The 18,653-nt window shown below is 30.0% G+C and overlaps 1 protein-coding gene across 9 annotated transcripts in view; it reads left to right on the forward strand.

Annotated features, from left to right (window-relative positions):
- LOC111676495 (probable serine/threonine-protein kinase DDB_G0267686) overlaps positions 1-18,653 on the forward strand; it is a 39,262-nt gene that overhangs the window by 3,347 nt on the left and 17,262 nt on the right. For 7 of the 9 annotated variants that reach the window (XR_006940520.1, XM_046948480.1, XM_046948475.1 and 4 more), the window contains exon 2: positions 1,475-1,869. The gene's annotated coding sequence lies outside the window, so the exon portion shown is untranslated. Of the gene's footprint in view, positions 1-1,386; positions 1,404-1,474; positions 1,870-18,653 lie in introns of those variants that run through there. The other 2 variants (XM_046948482.1, XM_046948483.1) reach the window with 2 other exon arrangements.

Genomic DNA, 18,653 nt, shown 5'->3' on the forward strand with positions numbered 1-18,653 from the left:
CCGTTTGTAATTTCTATAATATAATTTTCCGACCCTTTAAAGTATATATATTCTGGATCCTTATAGATAGCGGAGTCGGAGTCTAAGTCTGTCCATCTGTCCGTCTGTCTGTCTGTCTGTCTGTCTGTCTGTGTGTATGTTGAAATCAGTTTTCAGAAGAGAGATCCGAATTTTCAATAATTCTATCGGAATTTTATTGCTTGTAGTAGACACTCTGACATCAGCCTTAAAAGAAGAGTCTTTTTTAAAAAGTTTTTTTTTTAGAAAAATGTTAACTTGGACGAAGTGTCTCCTCGTTTCATTTGGAAAATGTCTACACCGATCTTGTCAATTTTCAATACGAAACTAAATTTATATTATTGATATAACGTTTTTATTCTTTCATACCTACAACGACGAACTTAACTAGGATTAAAAATATCCAATCGTGTGTGTCTAGGTCCAATATAAGCAAAATCACAAACTGAACTTTAACTTAACCTTTTTTCTCAATTCCACTGCGTATACATAATATTTATTAGTAAATTGAATTCAATAACACGTATACGCCCAATTATATTCGTATTGATAAATCAACTAAAAATGTTAAAAATTTTGTTGAAAGAAATTTTCAATTTTGTTTAATTTCTTTAGGAAACTGTCTGCTGGGAGAATTATCTTAAGTCAAATATTTTCATGTATTACGTCTTCTTGGAGATTGTTCTTAAGAATTGTCTTTCTAGGACAGACTTTGTTTCAATTCCAAAACATTTTCTTAGATTACTTTTGTAGATATAAAATAAATTTTAAAATGTTCGATTTTAGTGAAATCAATCTTAACAAGAACTAAAGAAGACTTACATTTTAGAAATATATTCTTTTAGCAGATAAAAAAATCCAGTGTTTTTTTAGAACAACCATTTAAAAAAAATGTAAAGTCAGTCTATGCTCCTACCGCTGTTTATATTTTCAGTTTTAATTATATACTCAAAAAAAGTTATTAGATAGAAACTAAAAAAAAAATAAAAAAATTGGATACAAATCATTTGATAAAAAAAAGCTTTAAAAAAATTAATAAACTTTTTTCGTAATTACTGAATTTACGAAAAGTTTCTTAAAATAGAAAATTTTACAAAACAACGTACATTTTATGAAAATTATATTTTTTTATCATTAAAAAGTAACATTTTTAGAAGTCCACATAAAACATTTTCAGTCATTATTTTTTGTCAACAAAAGCAACTAAAAAAACTAAACCATTAAGTTATTTTTTTTTTTTGCTATAAATTTATGTCTATATATTTTTTTACATTTACTTTAACAACAACTATTAACCACATTTAAAATATGACATTTCATAAAGCATAAAAATTTTAATTAAAATTTTGCACTATTTAAACAAACTCAGCAGAAACATTTAAAAGGTAAAAAATTTCAAAAAAAAAAAAAATGAAATAAATAAAATAAAATGAAAACCTAAACGATGTATCTATAGAAAATATTTAGCTATACTTGAATCCAACACCAACTCATAGCAAAGAAAATAAGAAAGAAAATACAAAAAACCCAGACATAAATTTAATACAACAACTGCAAAATATATATAAATGAACAAAAATAAAATACATAATAAAAAGGTTTTGCGTAACTTAAATTTTTAATAAACACCACAGCACAACCAAATGTGCAGTCTGACTGACGCACAGTCTTTAGAGTCGACGGTCAGAAAGACTAACAGACAAAAAAACTAAAAAAAACAACCAACAAAACCCAACTTACAACATTCAAACAACACAAAACCAAAAAAAGAGGGAAACGGAAACAAGCCATAATAAAAAAAAAACGTTACATACAAACAGAAGCAGCCACCGCAATGTAAATTATTAAAAGGTAAGTCCTATTTAGAGTATATGCACTCTACACTTGTATGCCCTATACACTTGTACTTCTATATATATAGGTATATAATTGTGTATGTGTTTAGTAGTATAATGATCCTTATTATCCTAAGGCTTATTTGAACTCAAATATAAAGAGGAAAAAATAAACTTGAAACTTAAACAGTAAAAAGAATTTCAAAATATATAAACAATTCTCTAAAGATTTTAAAAATGAAATATAGCTTGCAGGTTTAAATAAATATTGCCATAAAGTTTAGTTTTTGGTAACAATGATGTTTTAAATGATCCAAAAAAATTTGGTTTGAATTAAAAAAAGTGTAACTTTTCCGAAAGAAAATTTTACAAGTAATTGTTTGGTAGTAATCCCAGCAAAAAAAAACGAACTTTCAAAGAAGCAAAAAAGAAAAAGAAGAATTCACCACATGGTAGTGCTGAAAAAGTAACTTTTATATTTTTTTAGTTATATAAATAATATTAACAGAAATGATTGAATTACGTATATTTATCCAAATAAAATTGGTTTAATTCACAAAATTAAACCAATTTATTTTTACTTGAATTATGAGATATTGGATGACTTTTGGGTTGAAATTCCTAACTAGTTATATACTAAACCACTATCTTTATTGGGGTAGAAATTATGTGTTTATGCTGATGTTTATAACACCTAAAAATATAGGTTCTACACACACAAATACCAATTTGACCAGAATCAATTTCTGAGTCGATTTAGCTATGTCCGTCCTTCTGGCTATCTGTTTGTCCATGTAAATTTTGCGCACCCTACAGGTCGCAATTTTCAGAGCAATGTAAAAAAACAAACAAGTAAGAAGTTTTAGTCGAGCGAGACCGACCATATAATACCCTACACCAGTGACTGTTAATGTTTAATAAAACTGTAGATATTTAAGTAAAATTTTGAAGGGGGCTTTTTAGAGGGGCTTGGGTTAAATGAGGCCCTATAATTATAAAGTTCATCAGGGTCATCAAGACTAATATAGATACGAGGATATTAAACACAATTATAAACTTAAAAACCCTATTTGGCGGGTTCAGTTCTATGGGGCCTAGGTGAAATAATGGACCGATGTTAACTATTTTCAATAGGCTTCGTCTATGGTATAATAGAATATCATGTGCCAAAAACAAGCTCTTTTCGGGGGTTCATTTGTATGCGGGGATAGGTGAAATAATGTACCGATATTAATCATTTTCAATAGGCTTCGTCTATGGTATAATAGAATATCATGTGCCAAATTTCATTGAATTATCTCCAAAATTGCTGTAGTTTGATTACAATATTTACAAGCCCTATTCGGGGGTACAGTTGTATGGGGGCCAGGTGAAATAATGGACCGATCTTAACCATTTTCAATAGCGTTCGTCCCTGGAAGATCATGTACCAAATTTCATTCAATTATCTTCAAAATTGCGGCCTGATTAGTATACTTTAAGGTGGGTATAGGACCAATATTATTGTGCGTTGCAAACATCAGCACAAACCCAATATACCCTCCCCATAAAGTGGTGTAGGGTACAACAAATTAAATGTTCTTTTTCAAATACAATTAACATTTTTAACTCACTGGTGTAGGGTACCCTACACCACTTTATGGGTACCCTCCCCATAAAGTGGTGTAGGGTATAACAAATTAAATGTTATTTTTCAAATATAATTAACATTTTTAACTCACTGGTGTAGGGTATCATATGGTCGGTCAAGCCCGACTATACATTCATACTTGTTTCTTTATTACAATTACTTTATAATTAACATATTTATTATGCTTTAAACTATATTATTAACTTTATATCATTAGAATTTATTTTTCTTAACGTTTATATATTATCGTGCTTTTAACGATGATGGACAATCGAACATGACTAGTTTGACTTAGAATCATAGAAAGATTTAAAATATACACTTATAATCTGTATATTTATATCCAATATTTACAAACTGCATTAGACTTAAACCTTTGTTTTAACTTCCACTGCGTATACGTAATATTTGTTAGTGAATAAAATTCCACAACACGTATACGCCCAATTATATTCGTATTTTATAAATCAAATAAAATTTTTTAATTTCAAATAATAAAATAGAATTTTGGATAAGATCGATCATGTCCGATTTCGATGAAATTCAGTACACATATTCTCATGAAAATATTAAATTTAATTTTTTTTATACTTTTTTCAACGAGCATTAAATTAGACATTTATTCGATTTTAACTTTTTTAGTTCCTAATTAAAGTCTATGTGTTGTAATTTAACATTACTATTACGAAACTATTATAGTTTTGAATACAAGGATAATTATATATTATATATGAAGTTGAGTGAAGGATATCTTTAATAAGCTTCCAAAACTATCTTATAATATAATAAGTAAACTATAACAAGTATGAATGTATAGTCGGGCGTAACTGACCATATGATACCCTACACCAGTCAGTATATTAAAAATAAAGCATTTGATTTGTTTTTTAACTTAATTTCAGAATATTTTTACTTTTTTGCCAACAAAAATTAGATTTTTTACAAGAGGGCTCAAAGGGGAGTAGGGGAAAATATGGCCCTATCCTTATAAATGTTGGTAGGGGAAGTTAAGTCCACATCAAAGTTATTTATGTAGAATTTAAAAAAGGTTTACATGACAGCCAGCCAGACGGACGGACGGACATAGCTTAATCGACTCAGAAAATGATTCTAAGCCGATTGGTATACTTTAAGGTAGGCAAATGGCTGATGTTTGCATGTTACAAACATCAGCATAAACTCAATGTACCCTCCCCACTAAAGTGGTATAGGGTATAAAAAATCAGAGTGGAACAATGAGGGAATCTGAAGAAAGTCATATTTTAGTAATTTTTTGAAACTTTATAGTTTCTTTTGGATAAATAGCTTAAAAGACCTTTAAACTTCGAATTTATACTAAAAATGTGTTTCATCAAAACAGGTGAAGTTCAAAACTTGTATGAACCTGTTTTGTGCAAAATGGGCGGAGAAGAAATTGTGGGCATATCAAGAAAAAACCAAAACTTCGTATATTTTCGAATCTTTAAAAAGTTTGTAAGGGGATTGGATCCTTTCATTATCAATTAAATACACAAACAAGGGTATTTTAAAAACTGCTAGAGCTAAAATTCTTAAATTTTGCCGGTAGAAGTTTGACAGCCATATGATTAAATGGGCAATAAATTGCAATAGCGGGCATGGTAACTTTAATATTATTTAAATGTAGAAATATATCTGGGAAACCCTTATAGATAGCGTATGAGAAGCGCAGTGGGTATAGATAGTATGATATGTATATATATGTATACTTATGTATATACATGAGATAAATATATTTGCGGTTTTTATGAGTGGGTTTTCAAATTAGTTGACCTTAAAGTTTTCTTTATTTTTTAAGGCCAATTTTGTTTTATTTTTTTCTCAAAGTTTCCCATCAAAGCGATAAATAATTTGTTTTAATTTTTTATGACAAAGAAACAACAAAAACTTTATCTTTATATTGAACACTACTTTTTTCTCAGTTTGGTCACAATATTCTTTGAAAATTATTCGAAAGTTTTATACTTAGATGTTTGTCATTATTTTGTGTCACTTGTGTATCATAAAAATGACGTGCAGGACTACACATACACATACTTTGTTGTCAACTAAACAAACTATATTTACTAATACTTTTGTGTAGAGAGATTTTTCGATTTAATGATTTATTAAACTACTTAGAACAATAAAAGAAACATATAAAAAGTAATGTAAAAAACAATAAAAGAAACTAAATAAATTACTTAAAGTTGCAACGTTGATTGTAGACCTATGATAGAGGTAATTTGTATTGAGATGATAGATTGATTATTCGATCAAATGAAAAGCAATTTATATTAGTTTATGGATAAAAATCAGGGTTAGCAAAATTGCTGCAACAATTGTACACATAATGGCTCATTTCGTATATTTTTAAAATATAATTTAAAACAATTTTCTATTAACACAAAGTCAATGAAACTTTGCTCAAATTTTTATTTAACTTCTAAAGAGGATATTGTAAAGAATCCTGGAAGAGATTTTCCCCACGTGGATCCGCGCCAAGTCTATTGTCCAGTCTATGGACTGCTTATTGTCTAATCTATGAACTAGTCCAATGATTAGCCAATAGAATAGTTTAATGCTACGTCTAAGGACTGTTCATTGCCATTGCCATTTGTATTAAAAATGTTCGGTTGGGCGGGGGGTGTAATTTCTTTTTTTTCCTTGAATCCGTGCCTAGGCTAAGGGCTAGTCAATTATCCAGTCTATGGACTGTTTATTGCCTAATCTATAAAATAGTCTAATGGCAAGTTTATAGACTAGACTAATGCTTAGTCTATGGACCGCCCAATGTCGTTTGAGTGTTATTAAATTCAATGAAAAATTAATTATTACTTATACGCCGTGGGTTGGATAATAGAAGTTTTTTTGGTTAAGAGTATAATTATATACAAATATAAAGTTTTCTAATAAACTCTGCTAAATTACATATGTATTAGCCCATACAACCTGCAAAACATTAAAAAAATTAACAAAAACTTATTAAACTGGTCTCCAGCATCATGGAAAAATCCTTCATAATTAGTTTGTTAGTTTTGGTCCTACCAACTAATTCGCATTGTTTCTAATTGTTTTGCTTCAACTGTTAATTGTTTAGATACTGAAGTTTTTTTTTGTTGTTTACTTGCATTGCGTTTTGTTAAAAAATAAACAATAAAGATAATATAGATACATAGATAGAGGAGGAACAGTATGTAAGTATATGAATAATAACGTTTACAACATACATACGTGCTCCTTCAGCTGCACTTCATGTTACACAAGTAGACTCGCACCACAATGTGTAAGTGTACAGTAGGTATGTGAGTGTTTGTGTTTTTATTATAATACTAGCTATACCCAGTGTGCTTCGCTACCCTCATCGTAGTGGAATAAAATAAATATCATTATTGTAAATGTATATATATCTGCAATATCAATAATTCCCCTTTTAGAGAACTCTTTAAGTTTGATTTTATGATTCTAGTCTCAATATTACAGAAAATTATACAAAAATCCAAAAAGTACCTTTTGAAGAACGAAAAGGTTTCAAAAAGTCCCCTTTTATATGTTCTCACTTAATCCATACTCTACATACTTAATTTCATGTTTCTAGGTTCAATATTATAAAAAATTCAAAAAGTACCTTTTGATGAACGAAAAGTCCTCTTTTATAGATTCTCATTTACTCCAGGCTCTACATGCTTAATTTCATGTTTCTAGGTTCAATATTATACAAAAATCCAAAAAGTACCTTTTGAAGAACGAAAAAGTACTAAAAGTCCCCTTTTATAGGTTCTCACTTAATCCATCCTCTACATACTTAATTTCATGCTTCTAGGTTCAATATTATAGGAAATTCAAAAAGTACCTTTTGTAGAACGAAAAAATACCAAAAAGTCCCCTTTTATAGATTCTCATTTACTCCGGGCTCTACATTCTTAATTTCATGTTTCTTGGTTCAGTATTATAGGAAATTCAAAAAGTACCTTTTGAAGAACGAAAAAGTACCAAAAAGTCCCCTTTTATAGATTCTCATTTACTCCGGGCTCTACATGCTTAATTTCATGTTTCTAGGTTCAATATTATACAAAAATCCAAAAAGTAACTTTTGAAGAACGAAGAAGTACCAAAAGTCCCCTTTTATAGGTTCTCACATAATCCATCCTCTACATACTTAATTTCAAGTTTCTAGGTTCAATATTATAGGAAATTCAAAAAGTACCTTTTGAAGAACGAAAAAATACCAAAAAGTCCCCTTTTATAGATTCTCATTTACTCCGTGCTCTACATTCTTAATTTCATGTTTCTTGGTTCAATATTATAGGAAATTCAAAAAGTACCTTTTGAAGAACGAAAAAGTACCAAAAAGTCCCCTTTTATAGATTCTCATTTACTCCAGGCTCTACATGCTTAATTTCATGTTTCTAGGTTAAATTTTATAGAAAACTTAAAAAGTACCTTTTGTAGAACGAAACAGTACCAAAAAGTCCCCTTTTTTAGATTCTCATTTACTGCGGGCTCTACATGCTTAATTTCATGTTTCTAGGTTCAATATTATACAAAAATCCAAAAAGTACCTTTTGAAGAACGAAAAAGTACCAAAAGTCCCCTTTTATAGGTTCTCACATAATCCATCCTCTACATACTTAATTTCATGTTTCTAGGTTCAATATTATAGGAAATTCAAAAAGTACCTTTTGAAGAACGAAAAAATACCAAAAAGTCCCCTTTTATAGATTCTCATTTACTCCGGCTCTACATTCTTAATTTCATGTTTCTTGGTTCAATAATATAGGAAATTCAAAAAGTACCTTTTGAAGAACGAAAAATTCCAAAAAGTCCCCTTTTAAGAGATTCTCATTTACTCCGGCTCTACATACTTAATTTCATGTTTCTAGGTTCAATATTATGCAAAAGTCCAAAAAGTACCTTTTGTAGAACGAAACAGTACCAAAAAGTTTCACTTTATAGATTCTCATTTACTCCGGGCTCTACATGCTTAATTTCATGTTTCTAGGTTCAATATTATACAAAAATCCAAACAGTACCTTTTGAAGAACGAAAAAGTACCAAAAGTCCCCTTTTATAGGTTCTCACTTAATCCATCCTCTACATACTTAATTTCATGCTTCTAGGTCAATATTATAGGAAATTCAAAAAGTACCTTTTGTAGAACGAAAAAATACCAAAAAGTCCCCTTTTATAGATTCTCATTTACTCCGGGCTCTACATTCTTAATTTCATGTTTCTTGTTCAATATTATAGGAATTCAAAAGTATCTTTTGAAGAACGAAAAAGTACCAAAAAGTCCCCTTTTATAGATTCTCATTTACTCCGGGCTCTACATGCTTAATTTCATGTTTCTAGTTCAATATTATACAAAAATCCAAAAAGTACCTTTTGAAGAACGAAAAAGTACCAAAAGTCCCCTTTTATAGTTTTCACGTAATCCATCCTCTACATACTTAATTTCATGTTTCTAGTTCAATATTATAGAAATTCAAAAAGTACCTTTTGAAGAATGAAAAATACCAAAAAGTCCCCTTTATAGATTCTCATTTACTCCGGGCTCTACATTCTTAATTTCATGTTTCTTGGTTCAATATTATAGGAAATTCAAAAAGTACCTTTGAAGAACGAAAAAGTACCAAAAAGTCCCCTTTTATAGATTCTCATTTACTCCAGGCTCTACATGCTTAACTTTATGTTTCTAGGTTAAATTTTATAGAAAACTTAAAAAGTACCTTTTGTAGAACGAAACAGTACCAAAAAGTCCCCTTTTATAGATTCTCATTTACTCCGGCTCTACATGCTTAATTTCATGTTTCTAGGTTCAATATTATACAAAAATCCAAAAAGTACCTTTTGAAGAACGAAAAAGTACCAAAAGTCCCCTTTTATAGTTTCTCACTTAATCCATCCTCTACATACTTAATTTCATGTTTCTAGGTTCAATATTATAGGAAATTCAAAAAGTACCTTTTGAAGAACGAAAAAGTACCAAAAAGTCCTCTTTTATAGATTCTCATTTACTCCGGGCTCTACATGCTTAATTTCATTAACGAAATAAAAATTCTATTCCAAAATGTTGCAACATCGTAGTGGGAGCCCGTTATTACGTATTTATATGTATAAGTTAATAAACCAAAATCAATGTTTTATGAAAAAAGTACCAAAAATAGGTACAATTTTCACCCCTTAAACATCCGAATAACCAAAAAGTACTAAATTTATATTTTTATTTTTTCGTCAAGTTATGAAGGAGTCAAAAATATTGTTTGAATGTTCACGGTTTAAAAGATACATGGGGTGCAAAAAAAGTACCAAAATACAGTTTTTACCCGTTTATTCCCTAAAGGGGCCGAAATTGAAGAAAGTACCAGACACCTGTCCGCTTATTTTTTAAATGAACGACGATAAGCTTTAAACTATTTTTGTATCTTTTCTAGTTTAGGAGATATGAGGTTACCGATTTTACCCGTTTTTACCCTTTTTTACCCCCTAAACATTCGAATTTCCAAAAATCCCGTCTTAGTGGATCTATTTGGTGGGAGACCAACCCCCTGTCCAAATTTCAGCTCTTTAGCTTTAACCGTTTAGGCTGTGCGATGATGAATCAGTCAATCAGTCAGTCAGTCAGTCAGTCAGTAACGTTAGAATTTTATATATATAAATAAATTTTAATTACCACTTGTACTACAATCCAATTCAATCCTTTCGTGTGAAAATCGTTTGTTTTGCATGTTGACTGAGTAGATCTCGTATTTGCATCCTAAATACAGCATCTACAACTACAGTTGTACGTTCGTTTTATAATTAAACCTTTATGATGTAAAATTTTATTTTTTTTATACTTTATATCATCTAACATAAACAACGCCTAGTAGAGGGTTAATCTAAATTTATTTCATTTTTTTTAGTATATGTCATGCTTTAACTACTATTCTTTTAACCAACAACTACTGTCACATTGATGCTGACAGTGATTATATTTTGTGGCAAATAAACATGAACTAAAATAGAATAATACATACACAAAAAATGTAAAAGGGTTTCTATTTTTATTTTTCCCCGCGTGCCAGTAAATACTAATATTGGGTAACTTAATGTTTAGTTAAAGTAACCACTAGGAATATTTATATAAAAGGATAAAGTAGACGAAGACTGAGTTTTTTAATATTATAAATACATGATTCTAATTGTGAATAAAATTAAATTATTTAGAAACCCTTGATTTTAAATTGTATATCGTCAACTAAAACGCAAAAGGCCCTATCTAACGATCTAAAAAGGAGGAAAAGCAAAAACTATTTAAATTGTTTCGTTGCGATTTATTTTCTGTAAATATTCAAATTATTTGAGAGCAAAATCTAAACTTTATTATGATAATTGACAATGGTATATGAGTTGGATAAATTTGAAGATAGCACCATTTGTTCTTTGAATATTTGCTTTGATGCAATATATTCGAATTAACAATAAAATCGATTTTGATTTTGTTTGGTTAGTTACGGCCGTTTGTGTTTTAAGCCACGATATGTATAATTTTTCTTTTAAATATTTTTTATTGTTTGCACATCTTTTCATTATAGTTTGTATTTTTTTCTTCCTTTTAGCACGAATTGTTGCAGTACTTTTATATTTTATTTTAAGTTAAGCAGTTTTTACACTTTTTAAACAATTATTTTATCATTTAACACACTGTTTCCTTATGAAATAGATTTTTCATATATAAACTAGAATATAGTCTAGACTATGGACTAGACTATAGTCTAGACTATAGACTAGTCTATAGACTAGTCTATAGACCAGACTATAGACTAGTCTATAGACTAGACTATAGACTAGACTATAGACTAGGCTATAGACTAGACTATAGACTAGATTATAGACTAGACTATAGACTTGACTATAGACTAGTCTATAGACTAGACTATAGACTAGACTATAGACTAAACTATAGACTAGATTATAGACTAGACTATAGACTAGACTATAGGCTAGACTATAGACTAGACTATAGACTAGACTATATACTAGACTATAGACTAGACTATAGACTAGACTATAGACTAGACTATAGACTAGACTATAGACTAGACTATAGACTAGACTATAGACTAGACTATAGACTAGACTATAGACTAGACTATAGACTAGACTATAGACTAGACTATAGACTAGACTATAGACTAGACTATAGACTAGACTATAGACTAGACTATAGACTAGACTATAGACTAGACTATAGACTAGACTATAGACTAGACTATAGACTAGACTATAGACTAGACTATAGACTAGACTATAGACTAGACTATAGACTAGACTATAGACTAGACTATAGACTAGACTATAGACTAGACTATAGACTAGACTATAGACTAGACTATAGACTAGACTATAGACTAGACTATAGACTAGACTATAGACTAGACTATAGACTAGACTATAGACTAGACTATAGACTAGACTATAGACTAGACTATAGACTAGACTATAGACTAGACTATAGACTAGACTATAGACTAGACTATAGACTAGACTATAGACTAGACTATAGACTAGACTATAGACTAGACTATAGACTAGACTATAGACTAGACTATAGACTAGACTATAGACTAGACTATAGACTAGACTATAGACTAGACTATAGACTAGACTATAGACTAGACTATAGACTAGACTATAGACTAGACTATAGACTAGACTATAGACTAGACTATAGACTAGACTATAGACTAGACTATAGACTAGACTATAGACTAGACTATAGACTAGACTATAGACTAGACTATAGACTAGACTATAGACTAGACTATAGACTAGACTATAGACTAGGACTATAGACTAGACTATAGACTAGACTATAGACTAGACTATAGACTAGACTATAGACTAGACTATAGACTAGACTATAGACTAGACTATAGACTAGACTATAGACTAGACTATAGACTAGACTATAGACTAGACTATAGACTAGACTATAGACTAGACTATAGACTAGACTATAGACTAGACTATAGACTAGACTATAGACTAGACTATAGACTAGACTATAGACTAGACTATAGACTAGACTATAGACTAGACTATAGACTAGACTATAGACTAGACTATAGACTAGACTATAGACTAGACTATAGACTAGACTATAGACTAGACTATAGACTAGACTATAGACTAGACTATAGACTAGACTATAGACTAGACTATAGACTAGACTATAGACTAGACTATAGACTAGACTATAGACTAGACTATAGACTAGACTATAGACTAGACTATAGACTAGACTATAGACTAGACTATAGACTAGACTATAGACTAGACTATAGACTAGACTATAGACTATAGACTAGACTATAGACTAGACTATAGACTAGACAATAGACTAGACTATAGACTAGACTATAGACTAGACACTAGACTATAGACTAGACTATAGACTAGACTATAGACTAGACTATAGACTAGACTATAGACTAGACTATAGACTAGACTATAGACTAGACTATAGACTAGACTATAGACTAGACTATAGACTAGACTATAGACTAGACTATAGACTAGACTATAGACTAGACTATAGACTAGACTATAGACTAGACTAGACTATAGACTAGACTAGACTATAGACTAGACTAGACTATAGACTAGACTATAGACTAGACTATAGACTAGACTATAGACTAGACTATAGACTAGACTATAGACTAGACTATAGACTAGACTATAGACTAGACTATAGACTAGACTATAGACTAGACTATAGACTAGACTATAGACTAGACTATAGACTAGACTATAGACTAGACTATAGACTAGACTATAGACTAGACTATAGACTAGACTATAGACTAGACTATAGACTAGACTATAGACTAGACTATAGACTAGACTATAGACTAGACTATAGACTAGACTATAGACTAGACTATAGACTAGACTATAGACTAGACTATAGACTAGACTATAGACTAGACTATAGACTAGACTATAGACTAGACTATAGACTAGACTAGACTATAGGCTAGACTATAGACTAGACTAGACTATAGAATAGACTATAGACTAGACTATAGACTATAGACTAGACTATAGACTAGACTATAGACTAGACTATAGACTAGACTATAGACTAGACTATAGACTAGACTATAGACTAGACTATAGACTAGACTATAGACTAGACTAGACTATAGACTAGACTATAGTCTAGACTATAGACTAGACTATAGACTAGACTATAGACTAGACTATAGACTAGACTATAGACTAGACTATAGAGTAGACTATAGACTAGACTATAGACTAGACTATAGAGTAGACTATAGACTAGACTATAGACTAGACTATAGACTAGACTATAGACTATAGACTACACCCACTAAAGTGGTGTAGGGTATAAAAATTGTTATTAATAACAATGAGATTCTTTAATGTTACTACGTTCCCTACGCTCTTATTTGTATTTAAATTTCATCATAATCCACTTTGATGTACAAAAATGCAATTGTTCCGAATAGGTAAATTCATGCTATTCAAAGGTTCAAAAGAGAAACGTCTCTGAATAAACGAGCCAATGGAAAAAACATTAACAACAACAAGAAGAAAGAAAAATTGATTTCGTTTGTGCAATGAAGTGTATATTACAGTATTTTCTTTGTTGTTGCAATGCTCGTCCTTTTAGTAAAAGCAACAAAAAATCTATAGTTTTGCAGTTCAATAAACAGTAAGCGGAATTTATGAAAGCAAAATGCAAATTAACAATGTGTTAAGTTTAATGACCAATAATAATAAGGAAGTCAAAAGGACGCGAGTCGTACAAATTTAGATGTTATTACAACTTTTGTAGGAAATACAATTTCCAATATTTTGGTAAAGATTTTTTGGCGGATCATCATTTGTTTTCATTTTCCCTACATATGTTACTTAAGAATATCAATTAGATTTATACTAATAAATATATTTTGATTGCTATTGTTACATAAATTAGCAAAAAAATCTTATTTAATCATTTATTTTAGAATTCCGACTTATTAACACAACATCTTTTTATTTAAATTTTCTAATTGTTCTAGAAGTTGCAAATTCACTTTCAATTTAAAATTTAATTTTGTGGACTTAATTTACTCCCACCAAAATTCAGTTCTAGTGCAGTTATAATTCAGACCAGTTCAGTTCTAGTTCAGTTCTAGTTCAGTTCTAGTTCAGTTCTAGTTCATTTCTAGTTCAGTTCTAGTTCAGTTCTAGTTCAGTTCTAGTTCAGTTCTAGTTCAGTTCTAGTTCAGTTCTAGTTCAGTTCTAGTTCAGTTCTAGTTCAGTTCTAGTTCAGTTCTAGTTCAGTTCTAGTTCAGTTCTAGTTCAGTTCTAGTTCAGTTCTAGTTCAGTTCTAGTTCAGTTCTAGTTCAGTTCTAGTTCAGTTCTAGTTCAGTTCTAGTTCAGTTCTAGTTCAGTTCTAGTTCAGTTCTAGTTCAGTTCTAGTTCAGTTCTAGTTCAGTTCTAGTTCAGTTCTAGTTCAGTTCTAGTTCAGTTCTAGTTCAGTTCTAGTTCAGTTCTAGTTCAGTTCTAGTTCAGTTCTAGTTCAGTTCTAGTTCAGTTCTAGTTCAGTTCTAGTTCAGTTCTAGTTCAGTTCTAGTTCAGTTCTAGTTCAGTTCTAGTTCAGTTCTAGTTCAGTTCTAGTTCAGTTCTAGTTCAGTTCTAGTTCAGTTCTAGTTCAGTTCTAGTTCAGTTCTAGTTCAGTTCTAGTTCAGTTCTAGTTCAGTTCTAGTTCAGTTCTAGTTCAGTTCTAGTTCAGTTCTAGTTCAGTTCTAGTTCAGTTCTAGTTCAGTTCTAGTTCAGTTCTAGTTCAGTTCTAGTTCAGTTCTAGTTCAATTCTAGTTCAGTTCTAGTTCAGTTCTAGTTCAGTTCTAGTTCAGTTCTAGTTCAGTTCTAGTTCAGTTCTAGTTCAGTTCTAGTTCAGTTCTAGTTCAGTTCTAGTTCAGTTCTAGTTCAGTTCTAGTTCAGTTCTAGTTCAGTTCTAGTTCAGTTTCTAGTTCAGTTCTAGTTCAGTTCTAGTTCAGTTCTAGTTCAGTTCTAGTTCAGTTCTAGTTCAGTTCTAGTTCAGTTCTAGTTCAGTTCTAGTTCAGTTCTAGTTCAGTTCTAGTTCAGTTCTAGTTCAGTTCTAGTTCAGTTCTAGTTCAGTTCTAGTTCAGTTCTAGTTCAGTTCTAGTTCAGTTCTAGTTCAGTTCTAGTTCAGTTCTAGTTCAGTTCTAGTTCAGTTCTAGTTCAGTTCTAGTTCAGTTCTAGTTCAGTTCTAGTTCAGTTCTAGTTCAGTTCTAGTTCAGTTCTCTAGTTCAGTTCTAGTTCAGTTCTAGTTCAGTTCTAGTTCAGTTCTAGTTCAGTTCTAGTTCAGTTCTAGTTCAGTTCTAGTTCAGTTCTAGTTCAGTTCTAGTTCAGTTCTAGTTCAGTTCTAGTTCAGTTCTAGTTCAGTTCTAGTTCAGTTCTAGTTCAGTTCTAGTTCAGTTCTAGTTCAGTTCTAGTTCAGTTCTAGTTCAGTTCTAGTTCAGTTCTAGTTCAGTTCTAGTTCAGTTCTAGTTCAGTTCTAGTTCAGTTCTAGTTCAGTTCTAGTTCAGTTCTAGTTCAGTTCTAGTTCAGTTCTAGTTCAGTTCTAGTTCAGTTCTAGTTCAGTTCTAGTTCAGTTCTAGTTCAGTTCTAGTTCAGTTGACTATAGACTAGACTATAGAGTAGACTATAGACTAGACTATAGACTAGACTATAGAGTAGACTATAGACTAGACTATAGACTAGACTATAGACTAGACTATAGACTATAGACTACACCCACTAAAGTGGTGTAGGGTATAAAAATTGTTATTAATAACAATGAGATTCTTTAATGTTACTACGTTCCCTACGCTCTTATTTGTATTTAAATTTCATCATAATCCACTTTGATGTACAAAAATGCAATTGTTCCGAATAGGTAAATTCATGCTATTCAAAGGTTCAAAAGAGAAACGTCTCTGAATAAACGAGCCAATGGAAAAAACATTAACAACAACAAGAAGAAAGAAAAATTGATTTCGTTTGTGCAATGAAGTGTATATTACAGTATTTTCTTTGTTGTTGCAATGCTCGTCCTTTTTAGTAAAAGCAACAAAAAATCTATAGTTTTGCAGTTCAATAAACAGTAAGCGGAATTTATGAAAGCAAAATGCAAATTAACAATGTGTTAAGTTTAATGACCAATAATAATAAGGAAGTCAAAAGGACGCGAGTCGTACAAATTTAGATGTTATTACAACTTTTGTAGGAAATACAATTTCCAATATTTTGGTAAAGATTTTTTGGCGGATCATCATTTGTTTTCATTTTCCCTACATATGTTACTTAAGAATATCAATTAGATTTATACTAATAAATATATTTTGATTGCTATTGTTACATAAATTAGCAAAAAAATCTTATTTAATCATTTATTTTAGAATTCCGACTTATTAACACAACATCTTTTTATTTAAATTTTCTAATTGTTCTAGAAGTTGCAAATTCACTTTCAATTTAAAATTTAATTTTGTGGACTTAATTTACTCCCACCAAAATTCAGTTCTAGTGCAGTTATAATTCAGACCAGTTCAGTTCTAGTTCAGTTCTAGTTCAGTTCTAGTTCAGTTCTAGTTCATTTCTAGTTCAGTTCTAGTTCAGTTCTAGTTCAGTTCTAGTTCAGTTCTAGTTCAGTTCTAGTTCAGTTCTAGTTCAGTTCTAGTTCAGTTCTAGTTCAGTTCTAGTTCAGTTCTAGTTCAGTTCTAGTTCAGTTCTAGTTCAGTTCTAGTTCAGTTCTAGTTCAGTTCTAGTTCAGTTCTAGTTCAGTTCTAGTTGAATGAATTTAAATATTCCAAAGCATATAAAAAACAATAGCTTATTTCTGTAATTTAAAAATTATATGTACTAATTCACTTACCCCTTTGTGACTCGGTTTCTTTTAAAACATCCCGTTTTCTGTTTGTCAAATAATAAAAACTGAAAATAAAAAAAGAATCAACATGTTTGTTATTAAAATTATTAAATAAATTACTATTTTATTAATTTACTAATTAGCAATAAATGTAATTAGCAATAAAATAAACAAAACAATGACTTAAACAAAAAGCTGAAATTTTTAGCAAAATATAAGAATGAAATAATCACTTTTCTCTAAAAATTACACTTAGGCCCCAAGTATCTTGGGGCTCATAAAAAACTGCATTATTATATGTATATGATTACATTTTTTCTTGTTGCCCTGTGTTATTTTAATTACTAATTTTAAAATTAATTTAAATCTAACTGTCAACTTATATTTCAAATTGTGTTGCCAATACTAAAAAATAATTTAACACTGTGCAGTAGATTAATTGGCAATTTGGCGATTGAGATCGTAAGACATATATACATGACAACGCTTTTAATGATCAAAGGACTAAAAGAAATAATCATGATGGAAAGTTGTTTTTTTATAAATTTCAATTATTTAAGTATCGTGAAATTTAATTCTGTTTTTTTGTAAATCTGGCAACTCAAACTAATACATTTGTATACAACTTTGAATAAACAAAATAACAATCAGCTGTTGAATTGACTTCACAATATGAGTGCACTCTGGTACTAATAAATAAAACAAAATTTGCACATTTTTAAAATACTCATCGAAGTATCAACAACAAGTTATTAAAAACAAAACAAAATTAAGCAACAACAAGTTTTTATTTAATTAAAAAAAATGTTTAAAAACCGAAAAAAAATTTTAAAAAAACGAAAAACAATATTTAAAAAGAAAAATGTTCAGAAGCCAGCGATCGAAACAAAGATTTCGGCAAGAGGTATGACAGAGGAAAATTTAGAATTGATGGGATTGAAACTAAAGATGTTAGCGGTTAATTGTGGAAAACATGAAAAGTGGCGAGTTTTTAAAAAAATTCCTAATTATGTGTACTATGCAAATAATTTAAACTATGAGATTGTTAAAGCGCACAATATTTACGAACGTTTATCAATGTCAACATTCGAACATTATTCATCAATAATTATTTTTATAAATTGCCAAAATGGCAGCTGCCGCAGAAAAAGTCTTTGTGCAATAATAAAAGCAATCCAGAGCAATAAACGCATACGCAATCAATTAAAATTGATTTGGGCTTCTTATAGGGGTGACTCACATG

Source organism: Lucilia cuprina, chromosome 4 (genome assembly GCF_022045245.1).
Source record: "Lucilia cuprina isolate Lc7/37 chromosome 4, ASM2204524v1, whole genome shotgun sequence".
NCBI lineage: Eukaryota > Metazoa > Arthropoda > Insecta > Diptera > Calliphoridae > Lucilia > Lucilia cuprina.